The sequence below is a fragment of the Pan paniscus genome, chromosome 15 (genome assembly GCF_029289425.2).
Source record: "Pan paniscus chromosome 15, NHGRI_mPanPan1-v2.0_pri, whole genome shotgun sequence".
NCBI classification, from domain to species: Eukaryota; Metazoa; Chordata; class Mammalia; order Primates; family Hominidae; genus Pan; species Pan paniscus.
Genome location: NC_073264.2, coordinates 80,641,553 through 80,669,155, shown reverse-complemented (window position 1 = coordinate 80,669,155; position 27,603 = coordinate 80,641,553). Strand labels below are relative to the sequence as shown.

General features: G+C 38.9%; 1 protein-coding gene and 1 long non-coding RNA gene across 39 annotated transcripts in view; one reads left to right on the top strand and one right to left on the bottom strand.

Annotated features, from left to right (window-relative positions):
• The window catches only part of LOC129393840 (uncharacterized), a 39,039-nt gene extending 33,173 nt beyond the window's left edge, over positions 1–5,866 (top strand). For both annotated transcript variants that reach the window (XR_008620936.2, XR_008620935.2), the window contains exon 3: positions 5,562–5,866. This is a non-coding gene — a long non-coding RNA (uncharacterized LOC129393840). The remainder of the gene's footprint in view (positions 1–5,561) is intronic.
• The window catches only part of NRXN3 (neurexin 3), a 1,742,415-nt gene that overhangs the window by 286,465 nt on the left and 1,428,347 nt on the right, over positions 1–27,603 (bottom strand). The window lies entirely within an intron of this gene.

Below are 27,603 nucleotides of genomic sequence, written 5' to 3'. Positions count from 1 at the left end.
CTCTCACTTTGCCCCATGTGTCCCTTTCCTTGGATGAGTTTAATCTGTATCCTGTCCTTACAATAAATCACAATGATGAGTCCAACAGCTTTCAGTTAGTCCTGTAAGTCCTATGAGCAAATTATCAAATCTGAAAGTGATTTGGAGAAACCCCTGAACTTGCAATTCAAATCAGAAGTGAGGGCAGTTTTGCAGACTGCAAGCTCTCAAACTCTGGACCTTTGGATCATGCATCCTTCACCTAGAGTTGGTATAATAACAGTGCAGATTGTGAATGCACCTGGATTTCTGAAGGTAAAAGACCCCAAGTAAGGAAAGACACTTCCAGGCAAGATGGACATTCGTTTGAGACATCTGGTCAGTGCAGTACAGTTCTGCTGTGCAAACAGATGTAAGAGAAGCACTATCCTGATCCTGTATTGATCCGGACCTCAAAGTAAACACCAAGAATTTACCTGCCACCAGCATCATATTTATTCATTAATTTATTACTCAATACACATGTATGGAGCTCTACTATGTGCCACATTTAGTATCTGAAGACACATAGATAAATAACACAAGATCTCTGCACTTGAGGAGTTTATTGTCCAATGAGGCAGAAAGTTTTGCAAACACACACATATACATAGTCACTGTAAAAGTATGTACAAAGTGTGATAATGTTTACCAATTTCACTGTACCTACATTTCTGAAGGAGTAAGTCACTGACTTCACAGAAAGAGTGTTTGATCTGGTTTTGAATAATGAATAGGCAAAAGAGGGGAGAAAGGTAAATTCAAAAAATGATGCAGCAAAACTAAAAATATTCCAAATTTAGCAATAAGAATACATTCAAAAGACTGAAAAATAGAAGGCTCTGAAAAAGAATCCAAATAGACTATCTTAATTATACTAAAGAATGTTAAGAGCTGACAGTAAGCAATTGTTTTATTGCTGTCAAGAGTATGATAAACAGTGTATTTGTCTGTTCTCATGGTGCTAATAAAGACATATCTGAGACCAGGTAATTGATAAAGAAAAACAGGTTTAATGGACTCACAGTTCCACAAGGCTTGGGAAGCCTCACTATCGTGATGGAAGGTGAACGAGGAGCAAAGTCATGGCAGCAGGCAAGATAGCTCGTGCAGGGGAACTCCCATTTATAAAACCATCAGATCTCATGAGACTTATTCACTACCATGAGAACAGTATGGGGGAAACTGCCCCCATGATCCTATTACCTCCACCTGGCCCCATCTTGACGTGGGAGTCATTACAATTCAAGGCAAGATTTGGGTGGGGATACAGCCAAACCATATAAAAGAGCACTGACTTTTATTATAACAGAAGGAATTTAGAAAAGATATTTCGAAGACCATCCTTACTGCTAGATTTAAGAAATATTGATAACTACTGAAAATTTTAAAATATTGATGTCACATTTCTGAGAAAGCTTAGGATAATATGAGAGATGCCGCTGAGTTTCCTCTGGATTCTAGGAGTCTATGGAAAAAGAAAAGAAAAAATCCTCAGATAAATAAATAGGATCAGAAGAGGGAGTCTCTGATATGAGTCAGAATCCGATCCATGGTCAGCGGGGAAGCAAAACGAAGACTGAACAGATAGGAAGTGACAGCAGGCCAGAAGGCTGCCTTCTGTCCAATGCCAAAATGAGAATAGACCCGTCTTCCCATTTGTCTTTCCTGGGCTGGGAGAGCTCTCCCATTCCATTGCTTTGTAATACAACTCTTCAAATAAGCAAATCACTTAACATTTAGCAGTTTTTCCTTTTTTCTTCTGCTTAGAAACTTGAATTTTGACATTTGTGACATAAATACATGAGCCTCTTCAAATCAGCACATGGGAAAGAAAGTGTTGTGCTGTCATGTCTGTTAATTTCTCTGCTATTCTGATTTCTCTCTTTCTATTTGTGCATAAGAAGGTAAGTAACTGAAAGGGAAAGAATATCCAATAGAGCTTTTGACTTCAGCCACTTCCCCCTAAATATATATTTACACACCACTGGCAGAGATCAGTAGAAGGGAGAATGTGTGAATAACATCCCTGGGGCCTCTGGGAAAATGCATTTTTAATTTATTTCTGCTCCTATCCTTAGCTAGATCAAATAAGTGGATAATGCCAGAGAGACAGACGCCATCCCAACAGCCAGAGAGAAAAGCAATTACACATTCTTTTGCACACCCCTTGAAATCAGCACAGATAAGAAGAATACCATTTTGGCAGCACCTGCTGCTGCTGGTTTCTGGACTTTTTTGTCTTTCTTCTTCCCAGAAAGAAAGCAAAGTAACTTAAAAAAATAGCATAACTTGGCCAACTGATCAATTTTATAACAGACTCTTGCAACAGACGGGCTATTGTGTCTGAATCATATCTTCCCAATTGGATTATAAATGCATGATTGATTGAAAATACTTACAAATGCATATGAAAAACAGGAGCACCCTCCCCGATTTCTGCATGAAAATAATTGACCTAAGTCTCAGACATATGTATATATACTCAAACATGGAAGCAATCATTTCACTGAGGGGTAGTGATGGAAATTGGGATTAAAAGCCATCATTGACACGGAAAGGAATCTAAAGTGATGGGAAATTCTGCTTTAGAGAGAAAAAATTTAAGGCAAAAACTCTGCAAAAGTTGAGTCCCAATGATAAACAGCACTTTGATTTTTGTTGTTGTTATTGTTAAATAAAATATAGAGCCTTTCTTCAGTTATTTTTATGTTTTGTTAAAAACTGAAACCCAGGTCATTTAAATTCAGCCACTTTACCTTTTATCCTTTCTTGAACCTCAGCATCTTATTTCATTTTATTTTTCTTTCCCCTGAATCCACTCTCCCTGCTCCACTGCAACCGTATTTCAAATAAATTTGTTTATGTCTTCGGTTCTTGTTCTCCTTACCATGCTTCCGTCTTCTACTGAACTCTTGGATTCCAAGCCCCAGGAGGGCTTAGAAGCCTAAGAAGTTTTCTTAGCAAGCCTAAGAAGTTTTCTGTTTCAGTAGCAAACTCAGAGCCATGCACAATTAGGTACTTAATTGCTTTGTGATGACTACGATTGATGGTGTTTTCCGCATATACTAATTCCAGTGAGAAATATACTTCCCTTATCAGATGGATTGCATACAAATGTACTCCAAAACGTGACTTCAACAAAATGATTCTGGAAAAGTATAAGGTCCTCAAATTTTTATTAGAAGGCACATTTCACAGACACACATGAACAACATAAAAAAGAGAATGCAGTGGTGATATGTGCTGTATAATCCATTTTTTTTTTAAAGCAAGAAGGTCACATAGTTTAGGGGTTTGGGGAGGAGCTCCAGTAAATAAGTTATGCAATTTACTGTGTTTTCTTGGGTATGTTATCTAATCTCATTGAGTCTCAATTACTTCTGCAAATTAAGAATAATAACCCTTTGCCTTGTTGTGGCTTTAAAATACATCTGCAAAATCTTTAGCAAATATTTCCATTCTTCTTTATTGTGGGCCAAACATAATGACTCACTTCTAAAGAATAGACATGGTAGAGGTGTTCTTCTACCTAGTTTGTTCCCCAAATCCCCCAGTCCACTCACCCTAGGGAAAGCCAGCCACCACATCTGAGGATACTCAAGCAGCTCTGTGGAGAGGCCCATGGGTAGAAGAACTGAGGCCTCCTGCCAACAGCCAGAGAGTTAAAACTCTAGTAATAATAATGATACAATAACGATATGCATTAATAATGACTATAAAATATATCTGGCAGTACGCTAGATGATTTACACGAAATATCTTATTCAATCATACCTAATAGTACAAAGATAAATACTATTATTAATCCTTGTTTATAGATGAGAAAACTGCAGCTCAGGATGCTAAATATTTTTGGAAGGCTACATAGGCAGTTGTGAAACTCTAGTAGTATGAACCCCAAATTTACACTCTTAACCTTTATGCTATACCATCTACCTTTAGACAATTGCAGATATACATATATGTATATATGTATGTGTGTGTGTGTGTGGGTGCATGCGCGCATATTTGGAGGAAGAAATATAAGAGATTTCTAAGCAAATATAACATTGTTGATAGAATACAATCATATTCTGGCCTACTTATTCTACTTTGTGTTTATTCTGTTATACTCCTTTAGGTCTTTACTAATTCTACTTAACATCAAGATTGCTTTTATGTTTTTCCTTAATATAATATGAAATGTGTGGCTGTGATTAGAAAAGATTTTAATGATGGCTGAATATCTTTTTGGGTTGCCCATACACTTCATGGTAAGCTTACAATATAATAATACATTATTATTGTCTTTTATTGTTATTAATAATATATCTTGTTATCACAATAAAAATTGCAACAGAAATTGGACTTGATTTGAAACCACTTAGTATTCTGTACCATACCCCCAGCCTGGCCTTCAAGATGTAGAGGGAATTGATAAAAGATTACAAAATTAGATAAGCAACTACATCACGGACATGGCAGCCCTCGAAGACAACTTCGTTATTATATATAAGTCTTACAAATGGCCAAGTAACCACAACAGCAGCTGAGAACAGTAGAGTTTCCTTATGTTCCTCTTAAGAAAGCAATGCACAAAAGCCACAAGGCAAAGGGTTGACCTTCTTTCTAGAGCCCTTGAGGCAACCACTGAGAGTGCATGGTCTATAAAGCAGAGCAAGTCAGGCTGGATATGGCCTTCCCAGTGCTGGCCCGCGAGTGGTTTCTAACTTCCACAAATTGACAGTTCCATATAAAATTTCACATTTCCAATTTTTTCAAAGAACTGAAAACTGACAAAACCAGTGCTGTGCGACAACTGGCTGAAGCTATAAGGCAGCTGCCCACCTTACAAGAGCTGTGTACTCTCCCGTCCCCCCACCTCCCACCTCTCTACCATTCCGTGTTGTTACACCTGCCCTATACCTTCTTTTACATCACCCACTGCATTCCTTTAGGCATTTCGATTTGGTTTAGGTACTTGAATAATAATTGTTAAATGACAGACTCTCTCTCTCTCCCTTTCCTCACATCTTCTGTTCCTAGGCATTTGAGTCAAAGATACATGGACTCTCAATGTCGTAAAGTGATGAAACTAATATATATTTAAAAAGCATCTGAAAGGATCAATCAAACCTGCAGAAATTTCTCACAGGGGAGAAGATATCTGAAAAACATCTATCTGGAAAAACACAACAAAGCAATTCTCAAAGCCAAAACTCACCCTCACTCATATAATATGCTGACAAAACTTGACTCTCCTCTTACTTCACATTCTGGCTGTCTTGAATTATGTGTACATATTGCTCCTTGTGAAATGGTTCTTTTCTGGTCTGATTAACTTCTATTCATTCTTGAGGTTGCAAAGGCAATACCTCATTAATGTCATCCCTTAACAGAAACCACACTCCAATCAACATAACAATTCATCTGCCTTCTATGCTACACCTTGTCTTTGTACATATTTATATTATGACATCCATTACATATTATCCTTAATGTACATGTCTTCTTTCTAGAATGGTAATTAAAGATAGGTTCTCATTTATCATTTTCTCCAGTTTCTAGCATGGAGCCTAGTACAAAGGAAATATTCAATGAACTGAATCTCTACTCTTCTCTGAAAACTCAAAAGATGAGTAAAGGAAAGTCTGCTATTTTCAGAGTCCACTTGTCCTGAGCTGGTTTTCTTCTCAACCACATCACAAAAGAGCACGATGCTGTGAACCTCTCCTTTGGACTCAAGTGTACTAATGGGGAGGAATGGCAAGTTACGCGCATTATTTCTGGATTCTATAAAAATGAAAGTGATGGGAATTAAAAATAAGTTCATTAATATTGTAATTTATAGTTCTGAAGAGCTTTAGCGAATAAACTAAACATTCCAAATATTTCTAATTTATATATTATTTGCAGATACTACTGTGGTATCTTAGATTTTATTGAGAGACCAGCTGTCCTGTTCATTGTCAATGTTAAATAGGATTGTCTCAAAGCATTTACATGAAGTATAGAAAGTATGTGTGTGTGTTGTGCATGTGTATATGTGGTTTGTGTGTGTAGTGTGGGTAATGAAACAAAATACAATCTATAGAACACTATACTAAAAGAGATATGTAATAACTCATAGTTATTTGAAAATTTTGTCTAATTAAAAACAATAAGCAAGATTTGTCATGATAATATAACCATCCTCAGGACTCAACAATCAATACTCAAAATTTGACTTTGGTAGTAAAATTTCAGGCCTTAAACAAACAAAAAAATTTCTCATTCATTCCCTACAGGAAAATCTGTAGGGAAATAGTTTGAGTTGCTCCAAGTGGTAACCATCTGAATAGTAGACTATATTTGTGTTAAATTAAACATAAGGGTTATAAGACATTTTCCAAATGTCGGGTAAGGATTAATTACCTCCTATAAGTATTCTTAGTTCTCTAGACTCAATAATTAGAAATTTTCTACTACAGACTTGAACATGATCATCTATCCACACCCCTCACATACACACACAAGTGCACTTACTACAATAACTTTTTGTTACCAAACTAGCTTCAGAACTAACAGTGCAAACTAACAATGCCAATTGCTTCTCCAGAGGTCTGGCCCACGGGAAAAATGATCCTGTGGACTCCGCTAGATCAAAACACTTGAAACAAAGCCAAAGGCCCAGGCATTCATTGCGGAAGCTCCCTTACCTGAGGTGCAGGATGCTCCCCGGCAGTCAGTGTGTAGCTGACTGCCTTTGTTTCTCTCATCACCCCCAGCTGCCAGTTCCTATTTTAGTCATATGTTAGCAAGGTTGTTATTTTCTTTACTTTGTCTTGCTATACTTTCCAGTGTCCTTTGCATTTAAATGGGATATTTTAAGTCACCCTATCTTTCAGTGAGGATATGTCTTGCAGTATCAATGCATTTTTATCTTGAGTAAGTAAAACGGAATTTTGTTCATTTTCTTGGATTGTAAAATAGTCCATTTGCTTAACAAAAGCTAGTCCAAGCTAATATGTCAGTCTTCTCATAGTCACTAAGCCATGCCACAGCGTACCTAAAGTCTCTGGCATATATTGCAGGCATCCATTGGATGGCAAATTTCCACACCAGCATAGGGAAGAATGAATAGCATTTTATCAATGGTCCCTGATGAGTTTAAATGAGGGTTGTCATAGACTGAATACTTGCCCCAAAAATCATCTGTTGAAGCCCTAACCCCTAATATGGCTGAATTTGGAGATGGGGCCTCTAAGGAATTGAGGATAAATGAGGTCACAAAAGTGAAGGCCCTGATCCAGTAGGATTAGTGTTCTTACAAGAAAGGACTCCAGTGAGCTTGCTCAGCTCACTTGCCCTCTCTGCATGCATCTGCCTAGGAAAGGTGATATGAGAATACAGCAAGAAGGCAGCTGACTGCAAGCCAGGAAGAGAGCCCTCACAGAAAGCCAATTGGCTGGCACCTTGTTCTTGATCCTGGACTTCCAGCCTCCAAAACTGTGTGGAAATACATAGGTTAAGCCTCTCAGTCTATGATATTTTATAGCAGCCTCAGCAGATTAATTATCACTAGAATTATCATGAATGGCAATTTATTAAAGACAGTTTCCAATTTATCATATCTCATTCCATATCACAAGGATTCAGGGCCCGACCTGACTGGTTCTGAACAGCCCTGCACAGTCAGCATCTCAGGGTCTGTTCCGCACATATTTTCTGACCTGAGGGGAAACGATGCCTGTGAGAATATTCTTCAAGAGTCCTGGTGAAAAGGGATAGAAGTGAAAAGGGGAAAGAGAAAAGCATATCTTTTCCTCAGCCAAACCTATGCACCAGGCCAGAGTCCTATGGAGAAGAATCTCTGCCCCAATTCTGTGGACAGCTGTGCTTGGCTTTGGGCAGTTGAGTTTACTGGTCCCTGAAGGTCTTTGAGTTTGGGGAGCATAGAAGGCAGCATTCTGGATGAAGGAACATTCTCATGGCAGGAATTGCTTCAGGAACTTTACAAACCCAGGTGGATTGACAGGCAGCAGACATCAACAAAGAGGCTAAAATGAAAACACACACGAGAGTACCGACTGTGTTCTAGCGTGGAAAACTCTGAGGCCTCCTAGAAATGACACGGTGAGAGTGGAGAGAAGCTTGGAAGAAAGCTTGAATTAGAGGCCAAGAACTGAAGAGTTTTGGTGGAGGAGTACAACCAGCAAATGACAAGAATTAATGCTTTATACCCACAGCAAGCCAGCAAGGCCTAAGGACACCGAAGGGTGTATCCCTCCTGGTGATGTTTAAAGTACATTCTTCTTTTTTTTCAGACATTAAAATATGTTCTGTTGGCCAGGCACAGTAGCTCACGCCTGTAAGCCCAACACTTTGGGATGCTGAGGTGGGCGGATCACTTGAGCTCAAGAGTTCGAGACCATCCTGGCCAACATGGCAAAACCCGGTCTCTACAAAAAATACAAAAATTAGCCAGGTGTGGTGGCAGGCACCTGTAATCCCAGCTACTCGGGAGGCTGAGGCATGAGAATCACTTGAACCCGGGAGACGGAGGTTGCAGGGAGCCAAGATCATGCCTCTCTCTGTCTCTCTGTCTCTCTCTCTCTCACACACACACACACACACACACACACAAGTTGCTCATTCAAAAGCCCATTAATTTTTTTCTTTGTTGATCCTCTTTTCATACATTTAATAATGGAGGGCATTGTGGGAACTACTCAATTTCTAAACCTAAGTCAAAACTCAAGCCCAGAGCCTGCATAGTAATTGTTTAATGCAAGATCAGAATCATCTACACTGATTAGGATGGGTGCAGTAAATCAGGGGAGGCAGAGCCTGCTCATTCTTTCACTCAGGAGAAAGGAATATGTTTTCAAAGAGTTTTCTCCGTTTGTGCAAGTGAACAAGGCAATGAATACATAGATGTGTTTTTGTTCTCTCCTAAGCCACAAAGACACTCAGCCTTCTGCTTGTGGAAGGCAAGAATATATTTTCAGTAGAGTGGCAACAGGGATTGTTTGGTAGGAGGTTAGTATTAATCTGTGTATCACCAAGACAGGGTGAGACTTAAGAAAAAAAAATGCAGTTAGACAAGTAGCTACACAATAATACATCTTAGATCTGTGTTTGTGTGTTGTTATTCTGACTTCAAAATCTTGCCTGACATCTTAAAGTCAGATCATTCTGAAAACAGCCATTTTTTTTAAGTCTAAGAGCCGCAATCACATGTTTAAAAATGCATCCCATCAACACAGCAATTATAGTCTCAGGGAATGCTCAGAAGATGTATTACTCTAGGACACAATTACCTTTACCCTGCCCACATGGCCAAATGGCTATTTGGAGCACAATTATTAGCCAATGTTCTTCTGTTACTGTTACTCCTCATTTCCATTTCAAATGGTGCTTGGGACTAAACGGCATTCTTATGCACAATAGAAGCCATTTGTTTCCTCTGATGGAATATAGAGAACAGCAGTGGAAGACAGCACAACTGATAAAATGGGTTACTCCCCTCACTAGCTGAATCATGGACTGGGCATTTGAGTCACACATTGCAGTCCTCACAGGAACCAAACTTTGGTCCATTAATAAAAGCCACAGGAGGAGTCTCCCGGCTCTACATCAAACACAATCATTCAGAAAACACAGGGGAAAATATTGGGGCCTTTTAGACTGGTAAGCCCTGGTGGGTAGATTTAGTGAGAACATCTCTCTGAGGTGGAGTTTGTTGGTTTTCTGTAGAATGGGTAAAATTTAGGTCAAAATCTACACATTTGGAATATGTAGTCCATAATCTTAGAGAGGTCAATTCATTGAAAGTTCTAAGCACTGTGTTCACTAAGAAGGCTCAGGATATATTGACTATTGAAAAAGATGCTTCAGTTCATCTGACATTGCTAGGGAATGAATGAAGTTTCAACTCAGTGATTTCCTCTAAGTAACTTTTAGAGATATGGAGGGTAGTTTATAGATAAAACCTGGATGTCTTCTCCATCTGAACTCCAAGCAATATATCCCAAATCAAGGTGCTCATAGCTGAACAGACACAAGAGTAATCTCGCTTCCTTCAGAGGGATGGAAACTGTGTGGAATACCTGGAGTTTATCTAGCCCTGTATTTGTGGTGAATAAGAATTTTTGACTCATCACTTTCTAATTCTGTTCTTCAGTTCCATTTAATTGTAATTGAAATAAAGCATGCTCTAGCACCCAAAACAGAGGTACCCCTGTTTTGGAATGGCTCCAGAATAGGATGGATCCTTAGACGGATCTAGTTATGAGCCCCTAAGTGCTCTGATTTCAGCCCTAGTTTTGAAGACACTGAAAACCCTGGTCTATCTGTGATTCACCTCTGAGTTGACACTATCTTATAGTGAGTGTTTCATGGGCCAGTGGTATGCCCACTGTTCCCAAACTTACATCCAGAAAGTCTGTATGCTGGATTGACAAAGCATAGTCCAGCCCACGCAGTTAAAAAATAGCTAAAACTTTGACAGGGCTTCTGTTTTCTATCTATAGACATATTTAGAACAAAAATAATATGAAAATAATAATTATCAAATAACCAAATGAAAAGCAAATCATGCCGAACGTAGAAGGAGGAATCAGCAGATGTTCCAACAGTCACACACCAAGAGCAAATAATAGTTAAATATTGCTAAGTGAAGAAAATAACATTCAGAAGCAAGGGCCGTGGGAATTAAGTAGACAGATTGTAATTAGCAATTACCTAAACTGGATCATGTCCAGGACATAAGGGCTAACATCACCTCTATCATTCTAAGAGGTATCCTGGGATTCTTAATAAACTTAAGTATTAGGAGCCCCTTCCCCATTTTGTTTCCCATTAACATATGGAAGTCCAGTCTGGTCTTGTGTCCAGAGGTCAGTTTTGATCGGTACAGATAATTTCTTGCATAAATACAAAATACTTTATTTTTCATTTCTGTCATGTACTAGATACCAACATTACTAATTTAAAAATTCATGTCAATTTGAACACAAGCTAGCCTAAACTGTATTTAACATAATTATGTCATTCAAGGGTCAAAAAATAACTGTCAAATCATTAGTATAAACAAATTGCCAGAGAACAACTTACTGTAATACTTGGATGCAACAAAGAATGAACTGCAAAGAGAGCAGATATCAGCAAGGTTTAGGATGGTATTCTGACAAGCTAATGATATGCAAATCATTATGAGATCCTTAAAGCAGGACCTCTATAAGCAACATTTGATTATGGGGTTAAGCTATTTGAACAAGATAACCCTTTATTTATTTAAAGATAATATATAAGTTTTACCAAGGTAAACATGTATTTCCCTTCAATTAAACGAAATTACTGTATTTTTACTGCCTGATGAGGAGTATCATGATTCATGATGTAATGATAACTAACTTATCAGACATTGCTAGAGGATGAACAAAGTGTTCCAACTAAGTGATTTTTTACAGATCATTGAGGGTTATTTACATTTTTTTTTTGTATTGGAGGAGGTAAAAATAAATAAAGTTAAAATATTAGGTATGTATCGAATACTTACCACATGAAGGGCACTGGATTTGAGGCAGTGTTCAAATTGGATTACATCATTTCATACTGAAAATGATTTAACCCTGGTGATGTATGGCTGGGCATTTATGGTTGTATGACTCTGCAATGCAATGAAGCCCCAGGGCCTCCTAAGTTATAAAGGGTTAGTTGTTCCTATAATACATGCTTCTCCATGGGGGCAAAAATCACAGCAAGATTTGGCTTTGTCAGTAGAAATTCTAGAGTAAACTGCAGGGCTTGGAAAAGAAGAAAATTCAGTATTAACTGAGTAGTGGTACTACTCAGTGGTCAAGGAGAGAGGTGAGGAGGGAGTTGGGAGGTAGGTTCCTCAAAGGAAAACTAAAAGCAAGGAAAGATTCTATGGTCCTTGAGTTTCTTCCCTGTTTGGCTTTATCCCAGAGATAGAAGAAGTGCAGCAAGGAGAGCTTTTGGCTCACATCTTACATGAAATAAGGAAATTTGCTCCACTGAGTTAATTACTGGAGTTAAGGTGGCAACTAAATAGCTTTGTTCTGATAAGGGTAAGAGCCTGCTAAGGATTTCTTCCCTGGGTCTTGTTAGAGCACAGGGGTGTCAGGCTCAGAAGCCACACAGCTGGGACATACAGATGCATTCCTCTCTGACTGTCTCCTGCCCCCCAGAAAAAGATTAGAATAAACTTGAAGCTGAAGTGAGAGAAAATAATCCATGCTAAGCTTTGGTTAAAGTGATTGTATTCTGTGCCTGTTCTTGGGTGCCTGTATTTCTTTCATTCTTGCTCTAAATTGAATTATTTTTCTTAACAAACATTAACGATTGTAATTCGTATTTAGCAAGTAATTCACGCTGATATTTTTATAAGACTCTAATTATGGAGGAAACATAATTGGCTGGCTCCTACACTAGCCTCATTCTTTTCCATTAACCTAAGAACAGTCAATGTGCTGAGCTTTATTCCCTGTACATAGGCACATCTCTTTCCCTCAAAGAATCTACCAGATTGCCTTTGAGGTATTATTCATCCTTCCATTTTGTAAAATTCAACCAAATAGGTGTCAACAAAGCTGTCTTTTTCTGCCTATTGGTAATTTCCACCACCTATTGAAATTAGAGCAAGTGACTATACCTAGCAGGCACCAAACATGGCAAGGGAAAACCTCCCCATTTATATTAAGGCCAAATTTTGACTCAATGGGCACTGAATAGCTCCTCTACCAGTGGCAAGGCTTCTCAAAGAAAGTACAGGCCAATTTTAAAAGAAAAAGCTCATTCTTGGGGACCCCTGGCAATCATTCAAATTATTTTATGTTAGCATTACATATATATACATATGTGTGTGTGTATATATATGTATATATACATATACACACGTGTGTATATATACACACGTGTGTATATATGTATATATACACACATGTGTGTATACACACACATATATACACAAACATAAAACTAGCTACAATCCATTTATACTTATAGCACTTACACAACCAACACCCATTTATAAATTAAATACAAATAAATATAAATGCTATAAAATTTCAAAAATATTAATTTAATGTGACAGCTGATGCTGCTTGGTTTAAATGAAATTACCAGTTCCATAGTAAACATTAATACTCCTGACTTCTCTGGCCCAGGTTCTCCTGAGGTCATGATGCTCACACCTAATTAAGCTTGCTGTGATTTTATTCTCCCTCCCTGTTTTCTCCATTTGAAATCGTGAGATAGCTTTGTTTTTAAAATCAGACTCTGGCATCATTTTATTTTTTCCTTGACATAAATGCATTCCTTATGTTCTCAGCCTGGCTCTGCTCTTTTCTCAATAGTCCTTACCAAATAAGGTATGACAGGTTTGTTCCCCATGAACACAACTCAACACAGGCATTAAAATTCTATAAAAGTACCTGGTTATTAGGTGGTCAACAAGATCACTCAGAATATGCTTGCATTATAATTTTTTGAGATTGTCATTGAGATGAAATATACACTTTCAGCACCACTCACAGAAAACTCTCAGACCTCCAAGAATGTATTCCAAGAATGCACAATTTGTCTTTGTGAGTACAAGCCGCTTAACCATCCAGAAACCACAGGTCCAGATAAAGTGTGCGGGACAATGAGGCTTGTCTAGAATGGTGGTCATGACTACTTTTTATTATATTTAGCACTTAGCTAACATTATCATCTTGGCCTTTTCATAAATAGATTCTCAGCGTTGTTGAAACCCTACCTTGGGTATTAGATAAAGCACATTCTACTAAAGATACCTGGCAAATTGAGATAATGCCAATTATTATTATAGACCTTCATGGTCAGCTATTTGAGGGATGGTGTCTGCGACCCAAACCACTTTCTCTCAATGCCCTCTTTTATTCCTAACTCTCTTAAAGGTCAGCACACCTATAAACTTGACTCGCCCTCAAACCACTATGCAAAGAAAAATACTTAGAACCTAGGAACATCTTCTTTTTTTTTTTTTCTTTTTGAGATTCTGGGCATGCTGTATTATAAAACATATCAATACACTTACACATGTAATTTTGCGTATTATTAAAAACCGTAACTCTGAGGTTGTACTTCACTAAGCATCATTGCCTGACTCACCTGACCATACTTCTCTTCCTTCTTTAAGATGGACCCTCTTAATACTTATTTCACAAAGACAGAGACCCCATAAGTAGCTGGGTCTCTTCTGGCTACTACTTGGACTCATCTGGGCAGCAATTTTGGCTCCCTACCAAGATAAGTCAATAAGACCCAGCTATTTACAAGAGAGGTGGCTGCTGTGTCCCAGTCAGAATCATTTGAGGCCATTTTCTTTCTCTGGTAGAGGAGGGAGATCCACTTACAGTAGAAATGTATTCAGGTGGCAGAACTGAATTCAATTACCAAGCCCTGCAACTGCCATAGTGCACCCTGTGGTTAGAAGAAGAGAAACAGGAAAAAAGGTTTATCATGCTTTCTCCTTTTTTTTTTTTTTTTTTAACATTATTTGTGGGAAGCTCATCCCTGATAGAATAGGAATTTATTTAACGAGACCAAATTTTGACACAGTGCACTGTAACGGAAAAAATCCTACCGTTAACTAGTCAAATATTAAAGTTAATCCCTGTCAATTTTATGGTCACATTCTCAAAGCTTAGACTAGAATTTTCAGGACGTTAAATATCTTCATTACTTCCATAGCATATTGATTATTCCCATAAGCCCCTTAAAACTGATACCCATAAAAGATCTTGCTCTTTACACCAACAACGGGTGTCCCTCCTGAAATAAGCTGCCAGGCCTTAGGGCACAAGTGAAGGGTGAGAACCCACTGGAATAGGCTTGAGTTAAGTATATTAGCTTTGACACATGGCACTTGGGTCACTTTTATGGTACCTAAAATTCTCTACTTCTCCGTTTCCTATTCATGAAATGGGAATAATACACTAGATCCTCACTCTAATATTATTCTCTATGGATAAGAATTTAGCATTAAAGAAAGTCTTTCATCTACTTTCAAAGAATTAATATTCATGTAAAAACTAAAAGGGTTTTACAATGCGTTGGCTTTTTCAGAGAGACTCTGCTGAAGTCCCTAATTACTCCTCAAGAGTTTACAGTAAGTTGAGCTTATTAGGGGTGGGTTACATGTTTTCCCTATGTTGTGTTCAGGGCCTCACCTATTGTGGATTACCATAGATCTTATTCAGTCTCCAAAGTTTTTTCCATGTTTTATGAAGAATTGAAATGGAAGGAGAAAAGAAGAACTCAGAACAGATTATGATTGTCTGTCAAAATCATTAGTAGAAAACATTAAACCCATCAAGAAATGTCTTTTAATTCATTTTTTTATTTGTACAGTCCTAGAAGTATAGGATGGGAGTCTATCTGAAAACTAAGCAAGGTAAGTTTTGAAGTGACTTAAACTAATGAACTACGGCTTTTCTAAATTTTAACTTCTAAGCTGATGGAATTATAATGTTAAAGCAAATCCAAATTTGTATGATATTTACATGGAAATCAGTGGGACTTCAAAGTACTTTTATCATTGGTAATTAGACAGGAACTAATAGGGATGTAGGTGTAAAACTGGCAGAGTGATAGCAATTTGGACATTCTATCTGATGCCAGCATTTTTGTTGACACACTGGCTGATTTGTATACCAGGCAGTATCATTTTATATGATACAACAGACTGGTAGTTCTTATGGTGCCAAATGCCATTGAGATCAATGATCTAAGTATCCTCTTCATTTCAATAATAAAGGCAATGCTGCTTGACATGACAGGCTGGAAGCAGTACAGCGACCACAAGGGAAGACACTATTCATGCATATAAGAGATAAATGACATTCACATGCATCCTACTCGAAAAACAGGGCCTATAATTTGCAGCATTATAGCATTGGATCTGGTTATTAGAATAGTAGAATGAGAATAAGGACACCTGGGTTTTATGTCCAACTCTGATTTGGTATTTTACCCCAGGCAAGTAATTTAAACTGGCATTCTGAAATGGGGGGTATATTCCACCTGCTTAGTAGAGGAGAACCCTGTATAAAATCTGAAATTTATATGATACTTATATATGTTTCAGACAAATTTAACTTGAATGTTCAATTTATAATGACTCACTTAGACTACTTTTGGAAAATAAGTAAACACCATGAACTGTCATTAAACCCTTTCTGAAAGGTTGACAAGAAACTAATTTATGCAGATGAATGTCATAGGGGATAACAAATGGGATAAAATCATTAAACGAAGTATTATCTGGGTTGTGAGTAATTAGCATGAACAAAAGTTACATCAGTATTCAGTCTTTCGAAGCTCCTTAACCTGGAGCTTTTTTTCTTTTCTTTTCTTAAAGACAGATTCCAGTTGGAATGAGGGTGTTCTTCACTAAATCTAATTATGCGAGTTCCTCATTCTCCAGTGAATGGCCCTACCAACTGCTACCTTTTGATGAAAGCATGAGGAAACCCAACTAGATCAATCAATAGCAGATGTAAACAGTTCATAAGAGTGTCCTGATTGTGGATACAAAGCCACTTACTAGCAAAATAACAGTAATATGTATAACTAAGGAGGAATTCTATCATACTTGAATCAAATTACATAGCCTACCAAACTAAATGAAAGAAATAAAATAAAGCAAAACATAGACCCTTTTTCTCAGCTCCAGGAATGAGGAAACATCAGTATACCTACAAAAGTGGCAGATTTGTGCAATTGCCCACAGATATATTTAAATAGCTCTGTCTTTTACTTCTTGCTACATTTCTTCACCATTATTGCATGATATAGTCAACATCACAATATGGCTTTGCTGTCTATTCCAAGAGAAGGCAGACTCGTATGTTCTCTTGTTCTCTCTTTCTGACATCTCTTCTTTCCCTTGCACTCTCATTTTCTTTCTGGTTTTATTGAATAGCATTATGAGCTGTATTCAACAGCTGGAGAAAGACAATTTGACAACATCCGTCTCTTGCAGAGCCCAGGCCAACCTGCTTCTTTCTCTCTTCTCTCCCCAATGAGTAGTAGTAATAAAAGCTCAACAACTCTAAAAGCAATCGATTCAGAAGTGGTGTGGAGCAATTACCAGCCGGATGGTGGCAGAGACTTCCAGTAAAATAAAGAGAAGACAAATACCGTCTCCGTAGTGGGATCAGCCTCTGTTGCACAAGCAGCGTCTGGTTCATAAAGAGGCACCATACAGTGCACAGTGTGATGGAGGAGAGGAGCAGCTTGACAACACAGGGCCAGGGTGCTGAGATGGAACACATTAAGTTCTTTGGTGGGGTATCTTTAAGTAGCTCACAATCTGGCCAGATGTGGTGGCTCATGCCTGTAATCCCAGCACTTTGGGAGGGCGAGGCAGGCAGATCACTTGAGGTCAGGGGTTCAAGACCAGCCTGGCCAACATGGTGAAACCCTGTCTCTACTAAAAATACAAAAAAATTAGCCAGGCCTGGTGGCACATTCTTGTAATCCCAGGCGTGGAGGTGCATGCCTGTAGTACTAGCTATTTGGGAGGCTGAGGGAGGGGAATGGCTTCAACCCAAGAGGCGGAGGTTGCAGTGAGCCGAGATTGTGCCATTGCACTCCAGCCTGGGCAACAGAGAGAGACTCCATCTCAAAAAACAAAAACAAAAACAAAAACAAAAACAAAAAAGCTTACAATCTTGTCCTTGTAGAATTAAGTTATTGCTACTGTCCAGGTGTCGAAATGGCTTCCAGAAATGCTCCTCCCACCCCCAGTGCTGTCTTACCTAGGGGTCCTCTCTGGTCACCCAGGACCAGAGTTTGTATTTTGATAGAGGTTTGCCAGAAGTTATAACATTTTTTAAAAATTCACTTAAATTTACCAATATAAACTCTAAAAACTATCCGTAATTTTTTAGAAAGTTTGACGAACCAGGCCAGAGGAAAGACTGAATTACCTTTCTATCCTACCTGTAGAAAAGAATATTACAGATTTTTCACATGAAAAGGCATTCATAGCGAACATTATTAATTTTATAGAAAAAAGTGTTATAGAAGAATGTCAAGCAGTTAGTTGCAAATAGTAAGTTAATTTATCCATTTCGGTGATATTTACCAACTTCTTAAAATCTGTAATTTTTCATTATCTTTTTTCATTTTAAATGAAATCATTTTTATATTTTGAATTCTTTTTACTCAAGACGTTACACACACACACACACACACACAAACACACACAAATTGTATAAGCTTTAGGTCCCACAAAGCAGGGGACTCTGTTCTTTTTAGTCCCATCATCAGGGATGCAAGCTGCCCTGGAAGTCCCTAGCATGTACACTTTTTCCAAGTACATACAATAGCCCTCTGACTACAAAAGAGGCTTAGACTAACAATTTATCCAATTACTGTTTTCATAAAAAACTTTAAAACTACAAGCAAACAGCATTTTATTGCACTTTTCTTTATTGCACTTTGTAGATATTATGCTTTTTACAAATTGAAAGTTTGTAGCAACCTTAAGTTAGGCAAATCTAAATCTATCCACACTATTTTTTTTCAACAGCATGGGCTCACTTCACATCTCTGTGTCACATCTTGGTAATTCTCACAATATTTCAAATGTTTTCATTATTATTATATCTGTTATGGTGACCTGTGATCAGTGATCTTTGAGGTTACTATTGTAACTGTTTTGGGGTGCCACACACCTTACCCATATAAGATGGCAAACTGGATTGATAAATGTGTGTTTTCTGACTGCTCCACTGACCAGCCACTCGCTAATCTCTTCCCCTTTCCTTGGGTCTCCCTATTCTCTGAGACACAACAATATTGAATGTAGGTCAATAATGAGCCTACAGTGGCCTGTAAGGATTCAGGGAAAGGAAGAGTCTCATGTCTCTCACTTTAAACAAAAAGCTAGAAGTGAATAAGCTTGGTGAGGAAGACATATCAAAAGCCAGGATAGACTAAAAGCTAAGCCAAGCACTGAGCCAAGTAGTGGATGCAAAGAAAAAGTTCTTAAAGAAAAGTGAAAGTCCTACTCTAGTGAAGACTCAAATGATAAGAAAGCAAAACAGCCTGATTGCTGACATGAGAAAGTTTTAGTTGTCTGGACAGAATATCCAACCAGCCTCAATCTTTCCTTAAGCCAAAGCCTAACCCAGAACAAGGCCCTAGCTCTCTTCAAGTCTATGAAGGCTAAGAAGAGTGAGGAAGCTGTAGGAAAAATAAGTAGGAAGCTTAGCAGAAGTTTGTTCATGAGGTTTAAGGAAAGAAGTCACCTCCATACATAAAAGTGCAAGGTGAAGTAGCACATGCTAATGGAGAAGCTGCAGCAAGCTATTCAGAAGTTCTAGCTAAGATAATTGATAAAGATGGCTGCACTAGATTTTCAATGCAGACAAAACAGTCTTCCGCTGGACAAAGGTGTAGTCTTGGGCTGACTCTCTTGTTTTAGGCTACTGCAGTTGGTGATTAAGTTGAAGTCAATGCTCATTTGCCATTCCCAAAATCCTAGGGCTCCCTTAAGAATTGTGATAAATTTACTCTGCCTGTGTTCTATCAAAGGAACAATAAAGTCTGGATGACAACACATCTGTTTACATCATGGATTATTTAAGCCTACTGTTGAGAGCTACTGCTCAGGAAAAAAAAGAAAAAAAGATAGAGAGAGAGAAAAGAACATCCTATCAAAATTTTACTGATCATTGACAATGTACCTAATTACCCAAGAGCCCTGAAAGAGATATACAGGAAGATTATGATTGCTTTCATTTCTGATAACATAGCATCCATTCTGCAGTTCATGGACCAAGGAATAATTTTGACTTTCATGTCTTATTATTCAAGAAATATTTCCATAAGGCTATAGGTGCCATAGACACTGATTCTTCTAATGGATCTGGATGAAGTACATTGAAATATTCTTTTAGAAAGGATTCACCATTCTAGATGCCATGAAGAACATCAATGATTCATGGGAGGTCAAAATATCAACATTACTAAGACTTTGAAAAAAGTTGATTCCAACCCTCATGGATGAGTTTCAGGGGTTCAAGGCTTCAGTGGGGGAAGGAATTGCAGATGTGATGGAAAGAACAAGGTAACTAGAAGTAGAGCCTGAAGATATGATGGAATTGCTGCAATCTCATGAGAAACCTTGAATGGATGAGGAGTTTCTGCTTATGGATGAGGAAAAGTGGTTTCTTAAAATGGAATCTACTTTTGGTAAACATGTCGTGAACACTGTTGAAATGACAACAAAGGATGTAGAATATTTCATAAACTTAGTTGATAAGGGAGCAGCTGGGTTTGAGAGGATGGACTCCAATTTTGAAATAAATTTAGAAAATGCTATCAAACAGCATTACATGCTACAGAGAAAACTTTCATGAAAGGAAGAGTCAGTTGATGCAGCAAACTTTATTATTGTCTTATTTTATGAAATTTCCACAGCCACCCCAACCTCCAGCAACTGCCACCCTGTCAGTAGCTATCAACATCAAGACAAGACCCTCCATCAGCCAAAAGGTTATGACTCTCTGAAGGCTCTGATAATTTTTAGCATTATTTTAGCAATAAATATTTATAATTAAGGTTTGTACATTACTTTTACATACAATGCTATTGCACATTTAATAGACTACAGTAGAATGTCCACGTAAATTTTATATGCACTGGGAAACGAAAAAATTTGTGTGACTCACTTTATGGCAATAATCACGTCATTGTGGTGGTATGAAGCAGAATCCACAACATCTCCAAAGTCTGCCTAATATGAATACTGACTTGAAAGGCAGCATTTTCAAGTGTGTTAAGTTTGCTAATTACATGGATGTTGATGGGTTTTCATATATAATGGGTTCTATGAACCAATGAGTTTGAGAACTACTAGGTTTTTGCAGGGGGCAGGGGGAGGAGGTGGTCTTTAACTTCATTTGCTCACGCTAAGGTATTGTGCTACAGCAGCCTGAATGTATTAATACAGGGACAGACAGAAAGATGGCCTCAATCTATCACAGTCAAGCAAAGAAGGTAATAAGTAGAACAGAATGTGGGACAGAATTCTTTGAAAACCAATATAATACAGTAATCATTGCATTTATAGAGAGAGCTAAGGGAGAGTCAAGCCAAGCCCAGCCAACTAGCCTTGAATATATCTTAAGGTCCAACTCAATGCCAACCCTGCAGAGGGTTAAGTTTGCTAATTGTGTGGATGTTGATGGGCTTTCATATATAATGAGTTCTATGAACCAATGTGTTTGAGAACTATTAGGTTTTTGCAGGGGGCAGGAGGGAAGAAGTGGTCTTTAATTGCCTTTGTTATGCAAAGGTGCAACATTGGGTTGGACCAAAAGACACGGCTAGTTGACTGGGTGCAGTGGCTGGTGCCTATAATCCCAGAATTTTAGGAGGCCAAGCCAGTAGGACTGCTTGAGCCCAGAAGTTTGAGACCAACCTGGGCAACATAATGAGACCTCATCTTTACACAAAAAATAATTTTTATCCAGGTGTGATGGTGCATGCCTGTAGTCCCAGCTACTTGGGAGGCTGAGGCAGGAGGATCACTTGAACCCAGGAGGTTGAGGCTGCAGTGGGTTGTGATTGCATCACTACACTCTAGCCTGGGTGACAGAGTGAGACCCTGTCCTCCAAAAAATAAATAGAACAAACAGGCAAACAAAAAGCAGAGCTAGTAGAGTTAGTCAAGGGGAGTGGGAAAAAGAGGAATCTCAGGGGCAGACAACAATCTGAACAGAGGCATGGAATTATATGTTTTTTGTTTATATCCATTTGCCATGTTTCTACCATAATGACTAAAACATAATAGGTACTCAAAATGCTTATGAGCTGAAGTCCTTTCATTTTACTATCCACCTATTCTTTAAGCATCTTCTTTACTCAGCTTTCCCTTACATAAAAATGGAATTATACTTGTCTGTGCTTACCTCTCAGAGAATGATACACATAAAATACCACTCAGAGAATGAGTATGCTAAAGAATGGAAGAGTCTGGACATGTTCGTAGGTATTGACATTAACAATAGATGCTGCACAATGGCCCACTCTCCTAATGATGTTCTGTGAAGGCCATGCATTTTCCTCTCCTCCTTGGCAATGTGGATTAAAATGGTGTCTGTGGTAGATAATGTGATAATGGTCTCCATCCACTCACACCCTGTTGCTGAAGAGAGGGGCCTGTGTTCTCTTTCTGGGGCAATTTGTATTTCTCTTTCCAGTCTCCATTGAGGTTGACTGAAAAGTAAGGACACAAACAGCCAGTGACAGCAGCAGAAAACAGAGGTGATAGATTTTTAGGGTTATTTTAGTAGAGCAATTTGGCTGAAAACCTGCTGTAGAGATAAACTCAGAAATTATGGTCTGCAAACAAAGCAAGTTGGCAAGGTGAAAATACGTAACGGAATCCAAGTGTGTGTTATCTCCAGCAACAATGAAATAGCACTAGCTGAAATGAAGACAAACATAATTTAGGACTATACCAAGTCTCTGAACTTGCTATTCCCTTTTCCTGGAATGCCTGTTTCATCTCCTTATCTGACAAACTCCTACACATCCTTCACCACCCAGCTCAGAACTCACCATCTCTGAGAAGTCATTTTGAAATCTAGCAGGCAAAGCAAATGGTTCTGCTCTCTATGCTTCCTTGGTAAAGTGTATATATTCCTATTATACTAGAATAAACTTATTTTGTTACTATATCCAAGACTTACATTCTGAGGTCTTGAGGGCAAACACCGAATCATCCTTCTCTGTATTCCCGGCATCTCATACATTGCCTGCTACCCACATACACTCTCAGCAAATGCTACTTGTTATTAGGGTTACTTTGCAGCATAAAACACCAAGTAGTGTATATAAAGTAGCCAGTTGGATTCCTGACACTGTGCCTGTTCAATAAATCCAACCATACTATAGTCTTATCCTTCCCCAAATGCTATCTCATCCAGGCGATCTGTTTTTCCTTGCTATTTTTTGAGTACATCTTGCTTTTGACTGGAATGACCTCTCTTCTGTTTTCCACCCATTCAGATCTCAGCAATGCTCAAGGCCCAGCTCAGACCTCACCTCTTGGTGAAGGCTTCCCCAGCTACTCCAGACTTACTGAAGATTTACTTCACTGAACACATAAACAATGAGATGAGATTCACCTATTAGAACTGCCAATAGGACCTGAATGTTTCACTCTTGACACCCCGATAATTGTTAGCACATAGTGTACACTTAATTTGATGATGTCATAGCTATTCCACATGCATGGGAATCAACCAAACTACATCAAATGAACTCCCTGAAGGAGGAGGAAGGGCTGGGCATACCACTGCGTTGCTCATAAAAATTAACAGTTTAAAAGTACCTCTTACTACTAAGACTGGGAGGCTAGGAATATATTTTACTTTCTCAGTTACCAATAAAGTATAAATGGGGTGCTGTAACCTGTTCTCTGTAATGCCTTAAGCCTAGCCTAACCTCTAGAATTCTCTTAAGAGGCAATCTCATGTTGGGGGCTGAGTATCAAGGGACCCTGTGTGACTGCCACAGAAGAGACGCTGCTTCCGGCTTTCTTCACTTTCTCATCAGGATGGCTGCTGTTTGACAGCTCTTGTGTCCTCCCACCTACCCAAGTAGTAAACTAATAAGCATTGGCTACTGGCTATTTCCCCAGATGGCTTTTAACCTGACTCTATAGTCTGGACCAAAGTAAACAAATAAGTGTGGAGATTCTACTTATCTTCAGTCTCACCTTGGACCGTGGGAGGAAATGCCTAGCTATTCCTACAAGAAGGAAATAGGTTTCAGTATTTGAAGTATGTCATGCTCAGTGAAGAACTAAAAGCACATGAAATGTTTGGCAGAAAATTAATAGAGTAGACAACGTGTTTCAGCAACCGTAGTTTCCATTTTACGAGTCTTCCTTGTGAATTCTAGTACCTTCTCCCCACCCCGATTCCTGCCTTTTCCCTACCAAGTTTGTGCTCACCACATGCAGACCTTCAGGAATCCTCCGGTGTCCTTTGGCTAACTGACCAGCCATCTCTGTTGTTTATTTGGAGTTTTCTTTTTGAATTATTTCCCCAACTTCCAACCTTTTGGATCAAACCTCTTTCCCGACCACGCTTTTCCCAACAAAATTGGTATTTTACATTAAAATATAGACAATGCGCATTACAACTGACCTTTCCTGGGTTTCACTTCCCCAAAGCCTTGCTTTCAGCTATGATATAGATGACTCCATCATCATAAATTAACCCTGCTGCAGAATTCCCAGTATAACACGTTTACATCTCAGTGGAGAGTTCCTGCCCATTCATTAACAAGTATCTCCTGTTATTGTGTTGTGATTGTAAAAACAAAGATAAAGAGAACACAAGGAGACTTAGAACATTTTTGACAGTTCAGTCTAGGGGGCTAACCAATGAATAAGATGGGGACTCAGTGAGGGATACTAATTGAGTCTTTAAAGATGTATCCAAATGTTCTGCCACTAACCTGTGGCTTTAGTGACCAGCTATGTTCTAAACCCAAGTGTAAGATCCAGAGGTGTCAGCACCACCTTCCTCCTTCTGTGCAGATACCACCTGTGCCACCTGTATGTGCTAACTCTCAAATGTCAGTAAAATAGGCACACCAGGATCCCACTTACCAAATGAGTGTGTGCATGTAGTTATCTCACAATAGAGGTGGGAGTTAGATGGCACTGGGTGGGATGAGATGGGGTGCACTAAGTAGCTATAAGTAAACAGTGGTTTTAGTGTCTTTGAAATCAGACCTGGGTGTAATTTTTGGCTGAACGTCCTAGCAGCTGTAAGCCTTTGGGCGAATTAAATTATTCAACCTTCCTGAACCTCAATTCTTTATTTTCTTTCTTTTTGTCCCTTCCCTTCCCTTTCCTCCCCTTCCCCTTCACTCCCTCTCTGGTCCATTTCTTGTAAGAGGAGCTCTCAGTACTGATCAGCTCATGTAGGTCAAGTAAAAATGTTAGCCCTTTATATTACAATCATACTCAATCTTCATGACAATTGTTGAGGCTCAGGAAATGATACCCCAAAATATGGTACTTTGGCATACTGATTGCTTTGAACAAAGAAGGTTGAAAGGCCTCAGAACCAAGGTATTTCTCTTTCTCCTGCACAGCTTTCCCCACCCCCTACATTCCTTTCCTAAGTGTAATGAGGGGCTCTCTCTGAAGTTCTCTCACCAGAAGAAAGTTTATCCAGAAGGAATGCAATGGTCTTTGACCGCTCCCTGAAATCTACACTAACCAGAGAAGATTAACACTGATGCAGGAGAGATAACAAGAAGTCTCTACCTCCAGGGCACCCACAACACACCCAGACAGAGTTTTCACCTGTTCTTCCCATTATTCTTCTAAGGGCCATTACCTGAGAGACTTTATCTGTATAATAAAACAACCTTTGTTTGAAGCGCAGTTCTGTCCCTCACTTTCCTATAGCTTGTCATCACCTGCCCCATAGTGCAGAGGAACTTTGTCCCAGTCTATCATCTGTTCTTCCAGGCCACTCATCTCCTCTAAAAATGATTTACTCTTTCCCTAAAATTGGCAATGTCCCCCATTTCCCTCTCCCCTATGAAAAGGGTATTTAACCTTCAACTATCTGGCCTTTCTTTGAGTCTTCCCATTTTGTGTGGATCCTGTGCACATTTGCATGTTAATAAATTTGTACACCTTTTCTCCTGCTAATCTATTTCCAGTTTATTTCAGCAAACTTAAAAGTCCCTTCATCCCTACACACTCTATTAGCCACTTTGTTAAATTCCTTTACAGAAATAAAATAAAGCTCAGAGGGTTTAAGTAACTACTCAAATTCACACAGATAGTGAGGACCCTACTCTTTCAAGAATGCTGGGCTACTTCCCACTGTAACATGCAGTAATCATACCTGAAACACCACATGTAGCTACAATGAGGAAGACATTAAACATTTTCTGTCAAGCAGCTCTGTCATTGCCTGGAACATAGCAGGTACCCAATAGATGTGACTTCCTTATCCTTCTCTTGTCTTATAGTTAATGTGTTTTGCTATTTTGATTCACTGAATAAACAAATTGAAAACAACAGTGTGTATTTGGAAATACATGCACTGAAGCACTCGTATCAGCAAATTGAAGAATACTGCCAGTTTGGCTTTGCCATTTCTAATGAACCACGGAAAGGAAGACTCCATATACAGGGATCTACAAGGCTCTCTGTCCAAGTAACTGGGAACATCTGGGCTAATGATGAAAAGCAGTGGAAACCTGGTGTGTCACCTGGATGTCACAGGAAACCAGACAGTCCATGTCTCTTGGTACTGTAGCTTCTTCTGACATCAAATGCCAACAATGATCTCGTGCATTTTTTATGAGCTGTGCGCTCAGCCATGCCCAGAAACACTAGAAACTTCCCCAGGGATGTATTAGCAAAACAACTTACCCGCTCCCTGTACTTCCCAGGGTGTACTATTCCCCTCCCCTCTGCGCATTTCAGTTTCACTGAGAACAGCTGCTGTTCAAAAGCCAGTCCCTGGGGCTTGAGCTAAACACTGGAGTCCACGCCTGTCAGAATAAAGACAGACAGCTCAGCAGCTGAAGCTGCACCCTAGGTTCCTCAAACTCTTGACAAAGAAAACATAATCCTGGTGTGTTGAGAAATAACCATTCAGATGTTCTTAAAAGAGAGATGGAAAGAGGAACAAGAAATTCAGAGAAATGACAACAGAGTAATCATAGTCAATGTTTCATTAAAGCCGTATTTTCCACCAAATCCATTAACATAAAATACTGCTGCTTTTTCTGGTCCTAGTGGGAGACGAAATCATTTCAGAGACTATTAGATTTGTTGTTTTTACTATTTCCATGTTTTGTTTTGTAAACAAGCCCCTGACTCTCATGCTCCTTCTCCCTCCTTCAAAGATGTTTCCGGTTCTGAGCAGAAAGTTATGGGCCAGGAAAAGAGAAAGAGTGAGAGGGAAAGAAAGGAAGGGATGGCAGTAGATGAGTTAATATTTATTAGGCACATAAGAAATGCCATTCACTATTCTGAACATTTAAAGGAAACTTCTCTTAACAATCCTGGGAGATAACTGTGATTGAGAACATTTCATAGCTACGGAAAGCAAGACTCAGAATGCAAGCGGCTTCTTCAAGGCCGACCCAGTTGATAAATGCCTTAGCTGGGACTCAAATTCATGTCTGACTACTTCTAATGCCCAGGCAATGTCTTTGGCTCTGAATTAACCTCCACTTTGGGAACTTTTGTTTATGTCTCCCTCATTCCACTTATTTGTGCTCATTTCATACCATGTATAATTTTAAATGCTTTATAAATATTAACTAATCCCCAGAACAGCCCTATAAAGTAGATATAATGATTACTCCTTGTTTTAGTGTTGAGGAAACTGTGGACAAAGAAGTTCAGCAACTTAACCAAAGTCACGTAGCCAGCAGACGCCTTTGTTTGGGTGCCCCTGTCCAGGTGATTCAATCTCATACACTCCTGCACTTTCCGAGTCTTGCCAGCATCTTCCTTCCTTGGCTGGCCTTTCTGACTTTCCTGAGCTTTAGTCACACTCACAG